The sequence below is a fragment of the Pseudorca crassidens genome, chromosome 13, assembly GCF_039906515.1.
Source record: "Pseudorca crassidens isolate mPseCra1 chromosome 13, mPseCra1.hap1, whole genome shotgun sequence".
Taxonomy (NCBI): Eukaryota; Metazoa; Chordata; class Mammalia; order Artiodactyla; family Delphinidae; genus Pseudorca; species Pseudorca crassidens.
Window position 1 is genome coordinate 34,540,724 of NC_090308.1, and position 21,914 is coordinate 34,562,637.

At 37.9% G+C, this 21,914-nt stretch overlaps 1 protein-coding gene across 1 annotated transcript in view; it reads right to left on the reverse strand.

Annotated features, from left to right (window-relative positions):
* RSPO3 (R-spondin 3) overlaps positions 1-21,914 on the reverse strand; it is a 77,478-nt gene that overhangs the window by 48,954 nt on the left and 6,610 nt on the right. The gene's annotated exons all lie outside the window — the stretch shown is intronic.

The window sequence follows — 21,914 nt, forward strand, 5'->3', positions numbered from 1 at the left end:
GACGGCTGAATAAAAGCCACAGTTGAAGGGCTGTGGCAAGGTACATAGAATAAGAAGGTCTACAAATATAAACGTGGTTTGGGATCACTGATTTTGCAGATTTTGTGAACTGTCCAAAAAGTGATGCTTAGTAGATGGAGCTTAATATCGTGATGGTTGCTGGAGATGTACGTGAGCGTCTTTTAATTAGAGAAGAGATCTTGAAAGGGCGAGGTGCCGAAGATGCCAGAAGAAGGAATTGTAGTCCAAATAAGGAAAATATATATTATCAGCTAATTTTAGTAATACTCCGTGTTTCTATACCACTTTTGCTTTCAATTTTTACCACTTTTTGCATGCATCTCATAGAAAGCTAAATTAACCGTGGAAACTGCCGTTAGTAAGGGTAGAAGCTATCACAATTATTTATTTTGGAACCCCAAACTAGGACCCAAAGAAATGCTGTAAACTGCTGGACAAATAGTGAACTTAGATCAAAGGTTAGAACCTATATCTTTGATATCTGGTACCAATCTGTTTATATATAAGTAAACTCTAGATGTGTAACATGGGTATATATAAAGTGAATAAATGGGCAGAATTCATGGGAACTTTAAATTGGGAACTTCTGATTACAAATGCTTCAAATACATGGTCAAATTTGTATATCTTTTCCTAAAATTGGGAAAGAGGAAAGTATCTTTTCTTAATTTGTATACGAAAGTTAAAAGTGAAGAGTATACCTTAATGCATAACTTAAACCAATTTTCAGTATCTGAATTGTCGATACTCCCTGTGTAAGTGACTTCAATTTCTCTAGCTGTTAGGCAAGTCTTCCTACTATTTCTGTTTGAATCTTGTGATGTGTAACTGATGCAACTGTTCCTAAAGGCTATTGTCATGATAGTTAATTCAACTTTTTTGATAAAAGGTGCAGAACATAGAGTTTTAAACGGTACTAGAGCATTTGGAAAATACACAATCTTTGCTATTTTCAATGTTTATGATATACCAAACCAACTGCAGCATTGGAATCTAAGTTCTGTTTCTGTAACAATTTAAGTGTAAACTTCAAGGATTTCCCTTACTTTAATCCCTTTCTACAGCCCAACTGCAAATATTAACATCTACTGTAAATTGCTATGCAGAAGAAATCCATTATTGCATGCTGCCAATTACCTGAGAGTCATTTATCTGTGGCTAGAGAATTTCCAGAAGTACAAAATTTAACAGACTTTAGGTTTATAATAGGTTCGACTAAGTTCAAAGGAAGTGCTAAACACATGAAGGTAACATTGATTTTATAATTCAGATAATCAAAAGTTAATAAATTAACCAATTTGATAAATTTATTTTTAACCAATGAAACATACAGATTCTCCCTAAAGCATTCTTGTCTTTACAACATTCACTGTCTGCTCTTCTCCATGTAGTGGCCTTAGGAGACAGGGTAGGGAGAAGAGACAGGTGAAATTCTATAATCAAAGTTACTTTTACATCTATCCTTTCATCCATGTCCTCTCCTTTTACAAGGACGTTCGCATTGACTGGAAGCTTCTCGAAGGCAGAAATATAGTCGGTCTAGATAATTTCTTCGTAATTTTCTGGATAATTCTCAGCTTCTACACAGGGTAGCTGCTTACTGAATAGGTCCTCATTAGAGGTGTTTTTTTTTTTTTCCCCCTTTGGCCATACAGCATGCAAGCTCTTAGTTCCCCGGCTAGGGATCGAACCCGCACCCCGTGCAGGGGAAGCGCGGAGTCTCAACCACTGGACTGCCAGGGAAGTCCCTTCATTAAAGAGTGTTTGATTATTGAATGGATGAAAGCAATAAATATAAAATATAAGCCATTTATTTGTGTTTTTTTAAAAAAATAACGATGTTAAAGCAGTAAATATTTAACGGAAAGTACCTATAATAATTGACTTTAGTGAACTGCATCTATGAACACATAGTAAAGAAACCAAGTTTAAATCACATACATTTTGAAGATGCTTAATTATGAAATAAATCATTCAAAATAACATAATGAAAGCTTTTCTAGGTGTCATTTACTTCAGTTATCCATTCACCTGGTGAAAATGGAGACTTTTTTCTTGCCTAAGTAAGGACAGCATATTTCTATCAGATCTTGGGACTTGATTGTTATAAAATCATTTTTAAGTTTAATGTAATCTTTTGGTCATGGAAAGAGATGTTTCATGTTTCCTTTGGAATGTTTGGCAATATTCACTTTAAGAAAAATCTAATGTTAAAAACTTGAATAACTTGGCAGTCTCTTTCAAATTCTATTGAATCAACCCCAGGAAATATTGAGAGTCAATGTTTCTTATTTGTTCATAGGTTAAAGCTTTTAGGGCAGAATTGACAATGGCTAAGATCTCTAGAACCATCTGGGCAACTTGGGAGTATTAGGTATAGACAGCAAAATATCAAAAGCTGCTTAAATAAATATAATCGCTTACTGGTACACAATACTCCTTTACATTCTTAAACAATGATACCTGGATGAACAGAGGTCTATCATAGTCCTCTATTATTATTTTTGACTAATAATTTGTTAAAAGAGCAACATGTTTATATATATACATATATAGATTTTGCTACTTTTGAAGTACTGTGTATCATCTGATGATTTTAATGTCTTCATATACCAATGTTTTAATCATTAAATGAATTAAAATTCACCTATGCTATTTAAATATATAAATGTATGCACACGTGTGTGTGTGTGTGTGTGTGTGTGTGAGTGTGCGCCTGTATTAGACACATGACACCCACACATTCTCTTTGGTCTTTTGTCAAATCAATAGCACAGACATGGACTGACCTGAAGCAGTTAAAATCATTGAGTCTGCCACATCTTTTGTCCCAGTGAATCAACTTCTGATACTCTGAAAGTTTGTGCCCAGACCAATGGGTTCACAAAATTCCTAATAGTCTCAGAGAGGAATGTATTCACCAGCTGCTGAATACAGCCCAGTTAGGGCTCCACCATTATTATGTGGGAAACACACTGTTTTTAATGGAAACTATTTCTTTGAAAACTTGGAAAATCTTTCTTTTTCTCTTACTGAATAATAATTTCCTGAAGGGAGTCTAATATTTATATTCTATAAATACTTTAAAATAAAACCACGCAATAAAACAGGCCTAACATTAAGTAGCAATTAGCTAGACTTTCCACTAAAATCAAGCCAGCTCAAAATATTAAGAACATGGCTAGCAAATGATGGCAGATATAGAATTCCCGAAATCTAAGATATGATGAATATTTGGAACTAGATGCCAAGTTGGTGGACAATGGCTGTGCTTTTTCTATGCACAGGCTATAGCATCAGAACTAGAAGTGAAAGATGAAAGTGGGTTGCATTGTGTGTATATATATATGTATATTATATACATAATATTATATATAGTATATATATTATATGTAATATATATTTAATATACATACATTATATATATTATACACACATATATACACATATATGTGTGTGTACATATATATGTGTATATATATATATATATAGTGGAGACTAGTATTAAGGTTTTTAACAAAAATTTCTGATAACTACTATGTGCCCAACACAACACATGGTGCAGAAATCGTAGGAATGAATAAGACATCTGGTTCCCGATCTCATGACGTTAATCAGTTAATAAGCAAGTAAACAAAAAATTAAATGATTAAAGATTGTGATGAGTGTTGTGCGGGAAATAAACAGGTGGGTAAAGCAGAGAATAACTCTGGGAAGTTATTTTAAATATGCTGGTCAGGAAAGGTCCCTTTAAGAAATTTACCCTTTAGCTGAGACCTGGAGGGTGAGAAGGACTCGGCCATGAAAACCTGAGGGAGAGCACCCCAGGTGCAGCATCAGCCAGTGCACAGACTGTGGGAAGGACCAGGGCATGAGGAACAGCACAAGGGACACCAATGAGGCTGCAGTGCTGTGACTGGTATGAGATGAGGTTAGAAAAGGAGGATAAAGCCAGATCCTACAGACCCTTTTCGACTAAAGTAAATAGCTGGGATTATCTACCAAGTACCTTCAGACTCTGCATTGGTAAGCAGATATTAGAGGGAAAGGAAAGAACACATTTTTGCCTGATTTAGTTATTCACTTTAATTTTTGTTAATTTTATGGGTCATGGAACAGAACCAGCATCTTGTATTCCACGAAAACATGTTTTCCTATTAATTTTTATATTAGAGGATAATGTTCTAACTAGACATAAATAGGGAATTTACATTCAGATTGCAATCTTGGAAGAGACTGTACATTGATCTACCTGTACTTTGCTCTTGGGAACATGTTATTTCTCTTTTGTTCCTCCCACCTCCCTCTAGCAGTAATTTTAGTTTGTTTTGGGGTTTTAAATTTTCATTCTCTTGTACTGGAGTGTGTGTGTGGAGGGGGAGGGGGCGTTGGTGGTGGTGAGAAGAAACAGGAAAGTTATGAAATATGTAAGACGTCATAAGAATAAATAAAAAGAGTAAAACATTTTGCAATCTTGAATATAATCCTTTTTGTATTTTTCTGAATTCTTGCCATTAGTGACGCCTACTGACAGTCTAAATAATTTAGAGCAACAGCATTATAGTTTTCACTTATAACCTTCCTTTTAGAATCTCACTATTATGGTTTTTTTTTCCATTAAATGACTTAAATAACCTAAGGGCTAATTCCAAAGTTGATTCTTCAAAAGTACTGAAAACCATATTAGTTTTCCTATGAGCTACCAGATAGCTATAGTTGACACTACTGCTGAAACTGCAACAGAAAGCATTTGTAGAACCAAAAATAGTGGGTATTTTTCCTAACTACAAGTAGAAAATCTATCATGAAGTACTCTGCTACGGGTGTAAAATGTAAGGTACTGACTGAATCAGCATCTCCAGCTGCTGCTAATTGGGGGGAAAGCTTCCCCTTCTCCAAGTGGCCATGTTCCCAAGTGGAGGTGAATAGAGGATAGGAGGCCGTGGACAGGGGTAATGGAGACCCAGATTCTGTAGAGAGCCAGGACCTGTTGATGAGTTAGTGGGTGGTAATAACAGCGTTTTTCATGAGACAGATCCAACAGTGTTCATCCAACAGTGGGAATCATTATGTGCTCCGGTCTGGCTGAGAGAGCCATTCTGTTTTTTTTTTTTTTAAGGAAAGAATTAATTAGAAATCAACATAAACAGAAAATGTGATAGTTTAATGGTAATGAATCTGCATGGGTATGATTCTATAACTACTGAGTTCATATTCTTGAATGAAACAAACTTCAGTTTGTCCGAAAAACAAGCTCCACTTTGTTATATTCTGAATAAACCTAAATCTTCTCACCACATAGCATGCTAAAGTAACATATCTGATGGCTGAAGTCTTAGCATAAGCAAACAGCAGGCAAGGGACTTGTGATATTTTAACAGGCACAAGATGTACAAATAGTGGGTATACCATTAAATAAATCCAGCTTTATGTGTGACATCTAAAGTCCTGAGCAGAAAAAAATAAGTGGATTTTTCTCCTAGATTCACAAAATTGCTGACAGAACAGAAGGAGCTGAAATGCACCTTTGTGAGTATGATTCATTTTTGTATTTATGTGCATGATTCACTGTGGTACCCCCTCATTCAGAAATGGGCCTTGCATGTTTCCTAGAGGAGAACAGGAACTGGGCGGTGGAGAACTGGCTTTGGACTCAGAGTGCTGACGTTTACTAACTGAAAAACCAGAAGGTACCTCTTCAACTAGCTATTCATTTAAACAATTAAGTTTTCTAACATCCAGACACTGGGCTAGTTGGTGAACATCCAAAGATGAAAAAAACCAATAATCTGTCGAAGAGTTCACAAATAAGAGTCTGATTATTTATTTAGACAATAGTTGGGTAACCTCTTTGAGCCTAAGCTTCCTCATCTGCAACCCGAAAATATCTACTCGATAGACACTGGGGGGACTAAGCGAGACCATGTGTAAGCACCTAGCACTCTTACAGGCACTCGTTACAAATCAGTAAGTATAAGACATTTTGTTTTACTCAAGAAGTACCAAACACATCCTTGTACTATTTCCACTCTTATTCAAGGCAGCTGGAAGCTTTAGTCAATAATAACTCCTCAAGAGCCTCCAAGCAAGGAGACAGGAGAGAGGGCAGATGCTGAAGCTTCTTTCTAACACAGATTTGGGGAACCTCGAGGAACCGAGGATTCACGAACAGTCATAGAGAGGGGCTACATTTTAAGGACTTGCAGACACAGCTTTTAATGGCTATCAATGGTGGTCTCAAACAACATTCTGAGCAAGAAGTCCTCTGGGACTCCAGCAACACACTGACGACAAGAAACTGCTTAAACAGACTGAAGGAGGTCAGGCATGCCATGGAAATGGTACTAGAATGGTATAGAGAACGTGAAGGTCTATGCCTGTGGTTCTCAAACTTTACTGTATATGAAAACGACCTGAAGTACTTGTTAATAATGCAGATGCATAGGTTTTACTCCAGAAGATTTTGATTTGGGAATGAAGAGGTGGGCCTAGGTAGCTACATTTATAAGAAGCACCCCAGGTGAATGTGATGCAGGTGATACAAATACCACACTCTCAGTGTCACATCATGGCCATCCTCACAACTAAATATTTATTCAGTGATTACTGGGAATTCTCTAGCAGGGACTGAGAGACAAAACACGGTCCCTGGCTCAAGAATTCTACAATACAGTTAGTAGAATAGTCTGTTTATATTCCGAGGGCTGTAAATACATAGTTTAGAAATTTACAACAGAAACCAAAAGGTAGGAGCAATTATTGATGGCTGAGGTATCTGAAGACTGTAGAGAACGATTAGGAATAGTTATGGCACTTGAAGGAAGCGAAGAACTTAGACAAATGGAAAGAGAGGGAATGTTATGAGCAGTAATGTTTATGTAGGGATATATAAAGAACATTTGGGATAATCGTGAATATAAAACTGTGGAATTTTATGGGATCTTAGATTTCAGATGAGAACACTGACATCCACACAGTTAATTAGCTTCCAGCTGATAGAATCATAAACCTTTGGAACTTTAGAGGGATTTAGTTCAAACAGCTTCCCCAGAACAGTCTATTTAATCATGTTTAGTAAAACAAATCTTATGATATTTGGGGGCAGCCAACATAATTATTTTACTGCATCCCCTCATATTGAACATCTTAAAACATCTCCCCACAGTGAACATTAATCTGTCTTTCAGAAAGTTCTACTACCATAGAGCACACCCACTATGCTTTCTGTTTTCCTTCAGACAGTTTGTCAAACAATGCTTGGTGCTTTGGATGAAAAGATGGATAAGACCTAGGAGTTCCAAGTATGGCCAGAGACTATAAACAAGGTCAAGCCACCATGGTAAACACTGTGTACAAGGCCAGGGAGAAAGGAAACAACTAACCACCTGGAAACACCTACTTGGGAGACCTGACATTTGAGCTGGATATTGAGAAATAAGGAGAAACTGGGTGGGGATTTGAATTTAATCTTACACGTAATTTAGATGAACTGTTTATGGACAAATCAGTGACATGATCTAATTTGGTTCTAAGTAAATCATCTCTGATGGTGGAGAAAAGAATCACTGGGAAGGAGAGACTAAAAGTTGAGAGAGTCAATAGGATATTATGTTCTGTATCTGGCATTGCTGTTAGCTGAATTAGAATAGTATTAATGGGATGCAAAAAGAGAGCATGGATTTTAAAGTTATTTTCAAAGAAGATTGGACAGGATTGACAGGATTTGACAAGCAATTTTCAATGGGAAAATGAAAGAGTAATAAATGTTGAGTTGGGGGTTTCTAACTTGGGAAACTAGGCATAAAATGATGTGGTTAACTGAGATAAGGGAATTCAGATATCAAACTAGAAGGATAGGTGATTGAGGGAGGGAGAAAAGCAGGTGAAAATGCTTGTTTTATTTTGAGGTCCTGGGGCTTGGACTTGTCTTATTTCCCTTCTGTATCCCAAACACATAGCCCAGGACAAGGCACATTAACAGGTTCATAATGCATCATAAAGAATAAAACCCTAAACCCCTTCATTTTATTAAAAAAACCCCAAACTCCCCAAAAACAAAAGCTGAGGCTTATGGATTTTTGGTGCCTTGACAAGGATCACCTAGCATTAGTGGCACTTTTCAGGTTTTTTTTTTTGGGGGGGGTTTGACTGGAATGTGAAATTTATGGAGAGAATTAGAGGCTTGAGAAAGTTATGACTAAACATAAGGAGCATGAATAGCAGGCCAAGGAGTTGGCTGTGCCGATAACAAGGAAAAGTCATGGTTTTGAAAGGTGATGGGACTTTAGGAAAAGTTGTTCATGCATAATAGGAGTTCAGAAAACAAAGTTGGGGGGAATGCTTGCAACCTGGCAGTTCAATCATTACACCTGAGCGTGCACGAGTTTAGGTATGGAATCTAAGAGTTCTCCAAAGCCAAAGAGAACTAAAATGCTGAAGCTAAGCGTGATTTCTTACAGCATCGATATCCCATTACATTTCCAGGGTTTAAGATCATTCCCTGATGTTCATTTCTTCATGCTTAGGCATTGTGGAGACAGGTCCTGGAAAGTTAGTCATGAATCTTGCATAGAGTAGGAGCAGAGACACCTGCCTGTTATTCCTCTGATTTTCCATCTTCCTCACTGGATGAAATAAATGTTCCTGTGGTCCATGATAATGATCACTCTACATTGAGACTATACAGCCAAATCTTTAGTAACAAAAAGAGATCCAACTTGGCTCATCTTCCATCATACCCTCTATAGGCTTGTTCCTTTGGATACTGTATCACCAGAATATTAATCAGGGAGCAAATTTCAAGATCCTAATTCATTACCCGATATATAACAAAAATAAATGATTATAGTGAAATAACAAAATGGGAAAGTTTTTTTCCTTAATATTTTATCAAATAATGTATCACTATGAATCTTTATTTTTAATTTATTTTAGCTTATAAGGACTATCAGGGGAGCCATGGGCTTAGAATTTTATTCTTAGATTTAAAAGCATTTCTGTTCTGTCTTTAAAATAGCTTATTTGGTACCCCTTTCCCTTGGAATTTCCCCCACCCCACCTTCCAGGATGAGTTCATACATGGGTATTTAAATGGGAAAGAACCTTAAAGAGCCACCCATTCACCTTGTCAGCCAATAAGAATCATCTCATCCATAACAAAGATTTCCCCTAATCTACATGCCTTTATTGTCAGACTCAAAGAAATTAAACTAATAGTAGGAACTTCACAGGAGATAAATGGGGATTCTGGTAATGCAGGAATGGCCATGAACTTGTAAGACAAATATGCGTACAAATATGCATGTGTTTATAAGCTGTACAAAATTATATGGATATGTTATTGTTAATAATGGGCATAATGGTACTTTACCATCTCAGGGCCAGATCTGAACTTAACCATTCCCAGGAATAGAATAAGAATATATTTGATGAGGAAACTGACAACTGTATTTGATGAGAGTATGTATCATTGGTTTGTTTTTTAAAAATTGTGCCCTATTGTGAGTCTTGCTACACTAGGACAACAGGTTATAGAAACTTTTTAGTGTTTAGATCTCATGGAGTAAGAAAATGAAGAGATTGTGAAATAAGTATCCAGCGAACAAATAATTCTCTTTGAAACGACCGTTAATTAAACAAATAAGAAATCAGATTGCCAGAAGATCCACAGAGCACTTCTCTGGAACGTCAGTCCTTGGAACCATCTGCCGTGTGGTGTCTGGTGTAACAGAATGGCCACAGGAGTTGTTTCTACTCCTGGCTCCACTGCAAAGTGACTTCAGTCAAGTAATTCACTTCTCTGGCCTCTCTTTTTCCTCTTCAGTTACGTGAGGGAATTATGCTGCATGCAGTATTCCCTGCAATCTTCCTAGTTATTAAAACATGCTGTAGGACTTCGCTGGTGGCGCTGTGGTTAAGAATCTGCCTGCCAGTGCAGGGGACACGGGTTCGATCCCTGGTTCAGGAAGATTCCACATGCTGCGGAGCAACTAAGCCCGTGTGCCACAACTGCTGAGCCCACGTGCTACAACTACTGAAGCCCACGCACCTAGAGCTCATGCTCCGCAACGAGAGAAGCCACTGCAATGAGAAGCCTGTGCACTGCAATGAAGAGTAGCCCCCACTCACCGTAACTAGAGAAAGCCCACGAGCAGCAATGAAGACCCAACGCAGCCAAAAATAAATAAATAAATTTAGAAAAAAATAAAATAAAATAAAACATGTACACCTAATCCACATGGCTCTTTCTCCAGTATTTTCTATTTCAGTAAATGGCACCATTCATTGGCTAAAGCCAGACAGCCGGGTGCCCTCCCCACCCTCACCTCCAATCACCCTTTCCTATGAACGGAGCTCACATCTTTCCATTTCCTACCACCACTTCTGCTCCCATTGAGCAACTACAGTGAACTTTTAAGAACAGTAGTTGTGATCTTATCAGGCCCCTGCTTTAACAACAGTTTAAAGGCTTCTCATTATACTTCCCAACTAACCACTTCTGTCAATTAGCCCAGTTTACTCTCTTGTCTAAGGAGGCATCAGTAGTTCTGTCTCAGGAGCAGAAAGAGAATTTCCCTCATTTAAACCTCCTCTGGCCTTCTCCGTTAATGGGCTTAATGAAAAGCAGAGTGTAATGGGGAAAGCTGTGCTTTAGGCCATAAGATCTGGGTATACACTTAATTCTACCCTTTCTGACTATGTCATTTTGATCCGTTTCCTAATTAGTTTAAGCCTCAGTTTCTTCATTTCTAAAATAGTTAACTATATATCGCGAGATTGGTGTGAAGGCTACATGAGATAACATATATAAAAACACTTGATAGTCACCTCTCCTTACGCAAAATCCTTCACAAGTTAGTAATAACATACAGAAAAGAACTGGATCATATTATTTTCAAGCCTCTGAATTCTGGCAACTGACATTTAAAGCTTTCAGTTGATGTTAGGAAAGATCACATAAGAAATCCAAATAACCTGTTGACATGCATTTGCCAAACTGGAGCTTTAAGTAGATCGGATTGTATGTTCCATGTAGTGGTCAAGGGTTACCATAAAAGGTTTGAAAAATGCCTCTGAGAGATGGACAAAAGTGCACTAATGTTTAAACATACAATATTTTAATGTTTGTCTGTTTGATAAAAGTAATTCCAGTTAATGAACTAGTGTAAAAGTTCAACTATAGGAATTATTCAGCGCCCAAAAAGGAAATTCGCTCAGCTAAACCATGCCGCTCCATTACAAGCTTTACCTAACAATGCCAACCACGTTTATAGTTTGCATAGCAAACTTCCTATGATTGTCACAAACGTCATGCTAAGCCATGACTCCTATTCATCGGTCATAAATTTTCAAGCAAGAAAATACTGGGAGGCCCAATAAATTCCAGTGTTTTCAGTTGATCTTTCCTCTACCTTCCTGTGTCTTCCCCACATGATGTCTAGTACCCTTGTTTTCCAGAGAAAAATCTGGGTGTTCATTAGGCTTATTTGTAAACAATCTGTTTTCCAGTTCTATTTAAACAATACTTAAAAAGAAAAGTTATACAGCTTAGAAAGAGTGCCTAACAGTTCTCACTTATCTTAGGCCAAATACTGTTTAATTTTGGTTTCACGTTTTTTTAATTTTTTTTCCTTAACCACTGTGACATGCTACAAATCACGTATGTTTTGTTCACTTTTGCAATCTCGGCACATACTAAATGTTCAATAAATAGCTGTTGAATGAATGAATGAATTTATGTTATTTTAGGCTAAGTTTAATTTCAATTTTCCCTGTACTTTCCCCCCCAACAGAACTTCTTTTTCATTTGTTAGCTTTTTAAAAATATGATCTAAAAAACTCCATGAAAGTACAAAGAGAATCTCATGCTTTTGAATTCAAGCTCTAACTCCACATTCTTGAAGTTTTGACGGATAGTTGTCTAAGGACAGAGCATGCTTCAAGAAGGAAAGGGAAAGCTCTTTGATCTTACTGTTGCAGGGACTTCAAGATCAGTCTCTTGCTTTCAAATAAATGAAAGATTAAGAGTCAGATTTTATAGTGGATGCAACTGAATCACAAACTAAATGATTTGTCTAAATTATACAGCAGAGTGTTAATTAGAAATCAACCCACCTACCCTCTAATGTGGCATTTCTCTAGCTATAGTCCAAACACAAAAAGATCAAGATTCTAAAAAGGCAATGAGAAAGATGTTATTCTCCTACAATGAAGTTTATGAAGTTTCCATGCCATCTCCCTTAAACCTCTTTTTATTTTCTTTGCAAAATCACCAACAAATATAGGATTCAAGTGGGATCCAACTGGAGACTCAGCAGTGAATGATTGTCACTATAAGTTAGAAGCAAAACAAGGAGGAATAAAATCCCATTGTAGATATTTTAACAACATTATTTATATAGCATCTTTTCTCTAAAATGCTTTTCAGCAGAAAAAAGATTCTATGTAAAGTAAAAAGAAAAATCTTACTCCTGTAAAGAAGAAAAAATTACATATACTAATGAGAAATCTTATATTGTGACTTATCAATAAAGAAACTGAATTAAAATTCTTGGCTTTTTATATTTTAGTGTAGGCCTTAAATCATCAAGCAAAGGAGGAAACAATAAGTAGTGTAAAGGATGTATACCTTTTCTAGTCAAGTATCACAGTAATCATCAATACACTAGAATTAATTTGAAATTCAGTCAATGAAGCTTCTGATGTTTTAAATGACTTAGCTGTGTAATCCCCTAGTATATAAAGCACTTGAAAATGCCATGCAGACAGGAAAGTGCAGAAGTGGAACGCTGGTGCACTTCTACCCCTTGAGGCTAGGTTACCACCCTGTTTTAACAAGTGATATTTGATACAAGTATTAGAGCTTAGCTATTATCCCTTTTAATAGTTCTTGAATAACAACACAGAAACCAGAACTTACATCAGATAGGATCTCAGATGTATTACTTCATTTTGTGGGGAATATGGAGAAATAGCTAAGAACTACACTGAACTGGCAGGGTGATAGAAAAATCTGTAACTGCCCCTCACTTTTTATTAAACCATTAAAACACTAGTAGCCAATTTTTACTATTTTCAATTTAATTTAACTCATTTCCCCTACTTTCTGTACACATTAAAACATTTCATCTCTCTGGTGATAACTTATATTTTTCAGTTCAGGTTACATAGAGTTCAATCTACTTCCTATCTGGATTCTTTTTTCCCTTAGTCTTTTCTCCAGTGTACAATATTGGAATCTGTGCATCAGATAGCATAAGGCCTGTTGTTGCAAACATTAATAAGATATATCTTTTGGGAACAGTTACTTACACTTTGTTTCATCTCTAATGGAAAGGATTTCTCTAAATATTTACACCAGAACAGTTGTCAGAATGAATCCTGCAAAACTGCTGGCATACTCCCAGGAACAGGGGCTGGTGTCGGGGGAAGGGGGGATTCCTGGTTCCTGGTCATATAATTTTAAGCAGCCCTAGATTTTCAGGAAGCTGCTTGCTAGAATATGAAGGGTTTGTATTAACAAAAAGGTACTTCAGTGTGTAGACAAATTCAAGTAAAGTATCTGAACAGCCACCTTCATTTATTGCTCTTATAAAAATGGCTCTCCATTTGCTTCAGGTTTAAAGTAAAGGGATGGATTCAGTTTCAGAGACCCAGCAAATAAATTGTATATGAGGAAAGAAACTTGTATAGGAAGTGTGAAGGAACACCAAAATCATTCTGTGCAGTGGCCCTCAAGGTGCTTAATTGTATTTTATTTATTTTATTTTTTTTGCGGTACGCCTCTCACTGTTGTGGCCTCTCCCGTTGTGGAGCACAGGCTCCGGACGCGCAGGCTCAGCGGCCATGGCTCACAGGCCCAGCCGCTCCACGGCACGTGGGATCTTCCCAGACCGGGGCACGAACCCGTGTCCCATGCATCGGCAGGCGGACTGTCAACCACTGCGCTACCAGGGAAGCCCAAGGTGCTTAATATATAGAAATGACTTGTCCCTTCCATGAATTGCTGAGCGCGAGAGTCAGCATGCAAGAGTTAGACAGGAGAGAAGTGAAATCTGCCAAGATAAATGCCAAGATAAATGCAGCAGTGTTTCATAAATTAACTCGGCTGTCTGTGTGTTTGTTTTTTCTTTGGAAGAGCCTAAAATTAAGGCTGTTCGACTCATCTTAGTAGTGGTTTAGAATTTGAGGAATGGATGAGAAAGTAAGTTTGGGCTAGGAAGGGTAGAGAAAATATCCTGCATTGGAAAATCTTGGCAATTTTCATTTGAAATATGTTCTTATCTGATGAACGATGGTACTTCTGCCCCAAAGTCGGTGAATTAAGTAGTTTGGTTAAAAAATTATTACACAAAGATTTCTGGGTTTGTAAGCTCTCCATTTATAGTATGGGCAAGATATTAAGTTCAGAGGCAAACAGTTCATGATGAATTCCTAGAACGTCAATGAGGTGTCCACATGGGTACTGAAAATGGTAGAAGTAGCCTGAAATGGTCTGGACCTATGCTTGCTGGAAACCTCCCTTATTCTATTAGAAATTAAACGTTGAGGTATGGGCACATAATGCTCACAAGTCTGAAAACACACATGAATCAGGGCTGGGCCCTGGAGGCTCAGTGCTAGGTAGAATGGTACATGCTATTGATTGTACTAGGGCCAAGGAGGCATCGACATGATCTTGCAAGTCTAATTGGCTTCCAAGGGAATCCCACTGATCTATGTTAAAAGCTTAGATTTACATCAAGCTCTGGACAGAACTGGAATGTTGGATGGGTGTCTTAGAAATATGCTATAGGAGAGACTTCCCCTTTTAAATTGTACTAGTCTTTGTGGAGAGGGCTAAGAGTTAACATCTTGAGGGTGGCATGAAATGAGTCTGTGAATTGAGGCCGCTAAGGATACCGCCTTCGGGCTTTATTTCTTGTTACCAAACAGTAATGAGGGTCCTGTTAAACTTAGAACAACAAATTGCTCATAAATTGGAAAACAAGACTGAATTCTGTACGAAACAAATCTTCAGCAGCTCAGTAGGTGCTCATTTAGTTTGTGGCCAAGCAGCACTTGTCTACATCTTCTGTATTGCATGGCAGAAACTACATGCCATCAGAAGGTAGTGAGTGATACAAGTAAATGCAAGGTCACCGTTTTGCTGCTAAATTTCCAAAAGTTAAGATTCTTCAATTCTTAAATCAGCTCGTGGTCAAATTTAAGACCAAATGAAATCAAATATATGATTCCACTGAACTGGTAATATCATATTGATAGCAGATCATTATAACTCTTTGATGTACACAGGGCACGAGGTCAGGGTTTATTTGCCCAGTGTTACCTGGAGATTGCCAGTTGCCACAGAAGGCTGGCCAGAATAAGAATCTGACTGCGAGCCTTTCTGTGGATTTAAAATAAGCAATATCACCCATCCACATGTTTAAACAAAGAGAGTCTAAGGTCACAGGAGTCTAAGGTCTAAGGTCATAGGAGTACTAAAATATACTGACATCATTCTGAATCATAAGAGAATGTGAAACTTACCACATTAAGGACAGTGGGAACTCTGTGACTTTGTTCAATTAAAGATCCAATACAGGAGGTGACAGAGTAACCTTGCAGGTTATTTGAGGCAGTGTCAATAGTTTCAAAGGTGAACTTTCACTGAGGTTATTAAGCATAGATATATTTGTGCTACTTGAGTATTTTCCTATAGAAAGGCTTAACAATCTTCTAATTTCTAGCATAGTGAAAGCTTAAAATCAAAGCACCGCTTAGTTCTTAATAATTTCCATTTAGCTGCTTACAGCACCATATTTCAAAATGGTATTGTCTTCAGTAAAAGAAATCCTAAGCTTGCTCTTGGCCTTTTCCTAGATCTGGAGGTTTTAGAGCTCCTGTCCTGTGCAATATACTATTTTCTTATTTCCAAATGTTACGTCAGGAATATTATATCTAAATTGACCTTAGGGTGTTTACAAAGATCCTTTCCCCCTTCCCTTCCCATCCTAATCAGACACCTCTCATACAAAGACTCAGACTACATTCCTTGGGTTCTTTTTATCTACTCAGGAAGGGAGGAGGAGAACTTGCAGTGATGACAGCAGGAGTTCTGTATGTGTGCGTTTGCCCTCATGCAGGCAGACAAGGTGGTTTATAAGATGACGGTGATTTGCACTGCGCACGTATACTGGCGGCACATTCCCATCTCTTGCATGCTTAGGATGAATAACCTATTGAGGAAAAAAAAAATTGGTGGAAAAGCATTGTTTTCTGGTGGGTTTCCTGCTCTCTGTAACTCATGATTGCTCCCAATCCCTAGGGACAACTAACTAGGTCTGACCACGGAGCAATGGCTCAAGCGTGCTGTGATGACCCTCCTCTCCAGAAGCCTGGCTTTCCTCAGTCTAATTACTTTTGGCAATTGTGGTTATTGGGATTTGGCCTAGTGGCTCACTGGAACCCAAATTCTCCCAAGGAGCCCCCTTAACAAACAGAATTAAGTCTGACAGGAAGCCCAGACTTCCACCTCACTTTTACATGGAGCTTTCCCTGGTTTATGGCAAGGTTTGAACATCGTTCATGGACTAGAAAAGAATAACAAACAAGATTTAATGAAGATAACCACTTAAAGAAGAGCACATTAGGAGAGAAGTAAGAACAGTAAGTTCAAGAATAAACAACCTACTGCAAAACTTAACCCATTAAGATAGAGTTACAACTATGCTATTTATAGTAGTTTTACTGATCACCAGTAGTCAATATAAAGTTGGTCAGTAATTGTAGAAACCATAAAAGAAAAGGATGTTTATTTCTTATTAGAGGCCATTTTCTAACCATTTCATTTTTCCTGAAAACAAAGAGGACTCTAGGGCACAGTCATCTGGTAAGACATGAAAACAGTTGTTTATGATTATGTAGCTTTGAAAAAAAATTGGGGGTATGGCTGATACCTCATCTTCTATTCACTGCCTCCCTAACCCCTGGTATAGTTCAGCGCAAGCACCCTCCCTCCTGATCGCACCTCTCCTAGCAGCAGGGGTCTTATCTGTGAGAACAGCAGCAGTAGCTGTTAAACTCACCATCATGTTCTACTGTGTGCTCTCTGCTATGTCTTCTTAGACCCTCTGGCTGAGACGATTCTCAATCAGATGGTCTTGTCTGCACCAGTCAGTGCCACAAGTTAAACAGTACTCAACTGATAAACAATCTGGGGCTATCAGACTGCTTTATATTTTAAACTACTATCTGTTCAAACGACACATATCTCATCTCTTATCATACTCCACACAAGCCTATTTTTTTTGTCGAACTCTCATGAAACTGGCATTGTTTTCAACAGTTGCTTAGCTGTAAGAGTTATCCTTGAATTAAGGGTCCAATGGTACTTCTCAGTCTTGGCTGTACCTTAGAATCACCAGGACTACTTTTGAAAATGCAGAATTCCAGGCCCCATTCCCAGAGATTGCTTCATTTGGTCTAAGATAGAGTCTGGCTTTGTTTTTTTAAGATCCCGAGGTGATTCTAACTGGAAATCAGGGTTGAAAAATCACTGTACCAAGGCCCATAAAGCAAGAATTCAGAGTGGAGGTTACTGTTAATGCTCATAGTAAAAGTAATATAAATAAGAGATTTTATGAAGTACCATAAAGATAACTTTTCTGGACAGCAAAAACTAGCCAGTGAAATATCTATTGTGGTTATAAATTACAGAGAAGGATTTTGATATTTAACTGCAAAATTATAGACTTTGCCCACATTCTCATGCCTTAGTTAGTCTTCTCTTGGTATTATGCACCATAGATGGGAAGAATAATCTTAGATTATTTCATATAAACTGTGCTACTCTATTGCTTCTAATGAAAAATAAAATCAGCAACTTTCTATGTTTAAAAACCATCAATAAGGCAGGTTTACGGAAAGAGGAAAAAGGACAGAGAAAAGAAAGAGATGTGGGAAGGAGTATTAGAATACCAGAAGCAACCTCTAGAGCAAATGTTTGAAGAAGACTTGTGGTTTGTTAAATGAGGAGGAAGAGATAATGAGCAGAGAGTAAAGGAAAGAAAAAGTGGGGTAGCGTTTGAGAAAACACTCCCATGATTGCTTCAAGTACCAATCCCAATAGTTGAAGTGACATGAAAAAATCAAGGAAGGATATGGGCTTTGGCGTCAGTCCTCGGCTGGGATCCCAGGTCCACCATATCTTTGTTGAATGACCTCAGGCGACTGATATGGGACTACTGGCACCTGCCTTACAAGGTAAGTGGGAGGACTAATTGAGATAATATATGCAAAAACATCAAGGACAGAGTCTGGCACTCACAGGTGACCAAAACACGGCAGCTATTTAAACAATAATCATTATCACAATACTCACTTTAACATATAAATATAAATGCATATTAAGATAGAATGTATGTGAATATAACAGTGGTTCTGAGAACTATGGTACCTCTTTCTTTTCATCTCAATGTGGCTGATACTGTCTCTTCTTATATGACAGCTTTTGTCGAGATGACTGTGTGTTCATATATGTGAGGTCCCATTGTATGAGGGTACCTAACAATGAGAAACTAGGGGCACTTTTTCTTACTAGCTTATCAAGCATATGTTAAGAAAACAGTGTTCTAAAATAAGCATTTCACAAATTCTGTTATTTCATATTGTGTGGTGGTGGTTTGTATTATGTGGTTATAAAATGGGGGCTGCTTTACCACTTACTCTCAGGAATGTGCTTTGTATTGGGGTATAATTATAAATATGCTTACCAGCTAGTTTTCTAAGGACAATTTTTGGGAGTGAATATAGTGCATTGACTTATTGTGTATTCATTTTAGAAAGAGGTTTTAAGGTAACTAAATGTAATCCCATGCCCCAGCCAAGTGCTCAGAAGAGAAGTAGGAGAACAGACCATTAGAAAATATAACCTGCTTCCTGATTCGGAAGACCCAACTTGTCTAGAAGCAGCAAGCGAGGGCGTGGAACCTGGTTGTTACCGAGGCTAGACAATTACTCGTGGGGATGTTGCAGAAGTAGTTCACGTATCATATAGATGGACTGAATTCCTTCAAGTTTCATTCCATCCTGAGAATTTCTTTTTTTTTTTTTTTTTTGCGGTATGCGGGCCTCTCACTGTTGTGGCCTCTCCCGTTGTGGAGCACAGGCTCCGGACGCGCAGGCTCAGCGGCCATGGCTCACGGGCCCAGTTGCTCTGCGGCATGTGGGATCCCCCCGGACCGGGGCACGAACCCGCGTCCTCTGCATCGGCAGGAGGACTCTCAACCACTGTGCCACCAGGGAAACCCGAGAATTTCTTATTTTAAGAGAGCACACTTTGTTGAGAAATCTGCTTGAAAGTGGAATGCTATGAGTAGATGCTAGATCCAAGTGGAATGATATAAAAAATCATTTTTACACCTTAAGGAAACTAATCTTTCCTTACTATAAAGTTTTTCAGGTCTCCTAAGATCCTGTGGGAAAGGAATATCGTTCCACAGGTGATGAGACTTCCAAGTATGACCTTCAAGTGGAAGACTTGGCAACGTAAAATTACCGCTCCTGATACCAGTGACCATTTTCTTACGTAGCACAAAAAGGGCTATAAGCATGAGAAACCACAGTTGAAAATGATATATTCGATTCTGTAGACAAAGTACCTTAATGTAATTAATCTTATTTTGATACTACCAGTAAGAGTGAGTCTCAATGTCAGCACAGCAAACATTTTAGTAACAATAAACAAGACACTGCCAGATTTTTATCTCATGTATTCAACTATCCCTTCTATGGGAGTAACTCAAAAATGCTATTTTCAGCTCCGGAATCTCTCTGCAACTTTGATTCAGTGTTACTAAATGCCCTGGTGGCCCTCAAAGGCAGCACAAAAGGAAAATAAGTTTCCTAACAAATCTGCTTGTCTTACTTTCCTGTTCTTTTTGATCATCTCTAATCAAAAAGATAGAGATAATTGTTTTTCACCCAGACATGAGTCCTTATAAGCCAAAGTTTAGTGCCAAATATGGCTCTCTTCCTCTTTTCCCTTCATATGCCCTCTTGTGCTCAGTCAGTCACTGTCATAGCACAGGGTCTTATAAGCTTAAACCTGGGCCTTTGTAATTGCCGCTTCCATTCCATTACAGGCCCACTTCTAAAATCCTGTCATGATGCATCTCTCTAGCTGGGATTCCAAACCAGCTCCCTGTGACTCTAAGCCCAAGGACAAAACGGCCTTGCCAAAAATGGAGTATGTGGATTGACACTATGGCTATGGTTTTCAGGCACTAGATATTGTGATGGGTGAGGAATATCATAATTAATTCAGTCTCTATGTTGATAAGTTACTTATTAATCTTTATATGATGGATTTACTTATAATAAGTGAATACTTATATTTGTTTGTATTCCTTTTTTTTAAGATGACCTCTTTCCTCCTCTGACTCTTTATTTATTTATTTATTTATTTAATGGCTGCATCGTGTCTTATTTGCTGCACATGGGGTCTTTCATTGCTGCACGCGGGCTCTTCACTGTGGCGCGCGGGCTTCTCTAGCTGCGGACTGAGGGCTTAGTTGCCCTGCGGCATGTGGGATCTTAGTTCCCCGACCAGGGATTGAACTGGCATCCCCTGCATTGGAAGGTGGATTCTTCACCACTGGACCACCAGGGAAGTCCCTGTTTGTATTCTTAATCTTCATCCACTAAACTTGGTTGAATAAAACAACTAAGTTTAGAAGAACTTAGACTTTGCCCACATTCTCATGCCTTAGTTAGTCTTCTCTTGGTATTATGCACCATAGATGGGAAGAATAATCTTAGATTATTTCATATAAACTGTGCTACTCTATTGCTTCTAATGAAAAATAAAATCAGCAACTTTCTACTACTCGCTACTCCTGGTTCATGTTCTTATACCAAAAGATTAAAAGTTGAAGAACCTATAAGAATTGCTTAGATCTAAACTTTTAACCAACCACCTCACTTCACAGATGAGGAACTGCAGCTTAGTGTGGTAAAGGGACTTGTCTGGGTTATTCAGATATTACTAGCAGTGCTAGACGTAGAACCCAGGTCTTCTACTTCTTAGCCTACTTTTCTCAACATACACTGGGAATTCTCCTTCAATGACTTCTTAGGTCTCAGTCTGTACCATGAATTTATGATGTTTGCTGCTATCCATCAAATTCTTAAAGGTCAGATGGAAACCGAATAAGGTAGTATTTTGAAGACTGGGTTAGATACTTGCATAAGGCATAAAGCATAAAAGCAGTTAAAGGCCATTAAATATGTATTTAACTGGGCAATCATCTCCTTCAGTACCATTGAATTTTCCCTAAAAACTTCCAGAACAGTTTTAGTGACAGCAGATGGTAACTAGACCTAGTTACCTAGGTTACCCAGTTACCTAGTTACCTCGCCAAGAATATAAATAAGGCAGAAATATTATCAGAGAAGAGGCACCTGCAGCCATGTTGTTTTTAATGAGTTTTTGAAAGTATTCAAACTTTTTATATGTAAAAAGAATTCAGGTATTTTGCCTAAAAGCTGCATGTTGTTGAAACATCTTTGGAGCAGAAAATTGGATTTCTTAGCACTCAATGGCATCCTCAGCACCCCGACAAGCCTTGAGAATGGAACATTCCATTCTTTTCATCATTGCTGGGTTAAGTACTTTAGTCGTAATGCTAGTAATAGTCCTGAATGGAAAGATCTGATGGACAGAATTAAACAAATAGAAAAAATGGGCAGCGTCTTTTACAGATGTGTATTTTATACTTTATATGTTTTGTTAAGGTGTAACTGCAAAGCATTTCAAACTTACTAGGTTGGCCAACAAATGGTAAATTTTAAGATAATCAAATAATTTTAAACCTTAAGAAAAAATTCACAATCAAGAAAGCAACCCACGT